This window comes from Chrysochloris asiatica, unplaced genomic scaffold (assembly GCF_000296735.1).
Source record: "Chrysochloris asiatica unplaced genomic scaffold, ChrAsi1.0 scaffold00005, whole genome shotgun sequence".
Classification (NCBI taxonomy): domain Eukaryota; kingdom Metazoa; phylum Chordata; class Mammalia; order Afrosoricida; family Chrysochloridae; genus Chrysochloris; species Chrysochloris asiatica.
In genome coordinates this window covers 538,614-540,857 of record NW_006408523.1, presented here as the reverse complement: position 1 = coordinate 540,857, position 2,244 = coordinate 538,614, and the positions used below count along the sequence as shown (strand labels likewise).

At 42.7% G+C, this 2,244-nt stretch overlaps 1 pseudogene; it reads right to left on the bottom strand.

The window, feature by feature from the left end:
• Positions 1-1,400, bottom strand: part of LOC102817303 — a 68,022-nt pseudogene extending 66,622 nt beyond the window's left edge.
• Positions 1,401-2,244: the final 844 nt, after the last annotated feature.

Sequence of the window (2,244 nt, the reverse complement as noted above, 5' to 3'; positions counted from 1 at the left end):
TGTTCAGGGTCGCTATGGGTCGGAACCGACTCGACGGCACTTAACAACAACAACAACAATAGTGACACAATAGATGACAGCCTAGGAAACCCTGTGGGGCAGTTCTACTCTGTTACACCAGGGGGCGCTGTGAGTGGATGATCTATAAGAGTATATACGAGTATATAGTGAGAACTATATACTAGTATATACCTGCAGTTATGAGATAGAACTGATAACGTCTTTCCATACACATGCTGAAACATCAATGGGCTATTAAATCACTTTTGGAAACTTTCTGTCCACCCTGTGGAACATTCCAGGTGCCAAAAGATTTTTTGTTTTGTTTTAATCATATATTGTATTTACATATCACTTTATTATGTTGTTGGTGGTGTTTTTTTCCTCCACCCAATCAATGCATTGCTTCCATACTTCATTTGTAGTGGGTAAAAAGTTAAGCTCAAATGTCAGAAATAAAGAAAGAAGAAAACAAAGGAAATAAATAAAAGAAAGATGTGAGGGAGGGATGAAGTAAAGAACAAAGGAAGGAAATCAGGAAAGAAAAGAATTCTCTTTGCCGTTATCTCTTTATCGGTTCAGGAAAGAATTAAGCTCCTTTATAAATCTTATTCTGATACTGCATTTAAAAGACTCTGGGAAGATTCATCCCCCGCCCCCAATAAGATAAACAGAGAAGTAGCAGGCTGTTTTCCTGAAAGAAAGGTCCTGAAGAATTGAAGAAAAATAACTGTGTCTTGTTAGCACGTTATGGCCCTCTAATAAATAGTCATGCATTTCCCTCACCTGCTCTTTTGTTTAAACTCCAGCTGTTCTTGAATAATGGAAAAGAAGGTACATAGAAGACCATTTTAACAACTTACCAGTCCTGACTCAAAATAAGTTCTTTATTAATGCATTCAACTGATTCTCACTTAATAGTCCCAATTCAATTTCACTGAATAAACATTTACTGACTGGATATACAGTTGCTCCCCTAGGAGAAAGCTCTTGACTGAGAAAATAAGTTCCGTAGATTTTTTAAAATAGAAGATTTGTAGTCTGTGGTTGTTTTGTGCTGTAGTCTACTGACATGTGCCCTTGAGAGGGTTCTGGCATCTGTAGTACAGTGGACAAGGTCAAGAGAAATAACACAAAAGAAGTCTGAGGGAGACGGTGGACTGAGAGGCACGGCCAAGGGTGTTGGCTGCCCAAGGTGACTGTCAGTGAATGTGACAGACTGCAGGGACCACACTTAGAGTCACTCTGTCTCAAGGCAAGGAACTCAGGCATCAGAAAAATGCAGAGCACACAGGCCACTCAGATGGGTATGTGTGCTCCATCTACAAACCTTCATGATGAGGGATGGAGGTCACCTTCTTCATCTGTGGCACAGCAAAGTGAAAACGTGACTGGGCCATGGTCGTGAGCCTTGGGTCAGACACAGCTGGCGTTTCGCTCTGCCTTTTAGTGGTGGCTTAAACGTGGTTAAACAGCATGGAGCACTGCTGACGCCGTGGTTAAAGCTCTTGGCTACTAACAAAGATCAGTGGTTTGAACCTACCAATCACTCTGTGGGAGAAAGATGGGCAGTCTGCTTATAAAGGTGACGGTTTGGAAACTCTGTGGGGTAGTTCTACTCTGCCCTATGGGATCGCTGTGGACAACGCTGCGGACAGTGAGTATTCTGGAATGCTTAATTGTGCTCGTGAGGAACCTGTACATAGACCAAGAGGCAGTTATTCGAACAGGCCAAGGGGGCTACTGAGTGGTTTAAAATAAGGAAAGGTGTGCATCACAGTTGTGTTCTTTCACCATACTTGTTCAATCTGTATGCTGAGCAAATGTGCTGAGAAGCTGGATTATATGAAGAAGAATGTGACATCAGGATTTTAGGAAGACTCATTAACAACCTGCAATATGTTTGTTCTTGTTGTTCTTAAGTGCCATCGAGTCAGTACTGACCCATAGTGACCTTATGCACAGCAGAACGAAACACTGCCCGATCCTGGGCCAAACTCACTACTGTTGCCATGCTTGAGTCCATCAATGCTGCCACTTGGCCAATCCATCTCATTGGGATCTTCCTCTTTTTTTCTGACCCTTCATCTGACCAAACATGATATCCTTCTCCAGTGACTGGTCCCTCCTGACAATATGTCCGAAGTATGAGAGACGAAGTTTGACCATCTTGGCCTCCAAGGAGCACTCTGGCTGCATTTCTTCTATCACAGATCTGTTGGTTCTTTTGGCAGCCCATGGCAC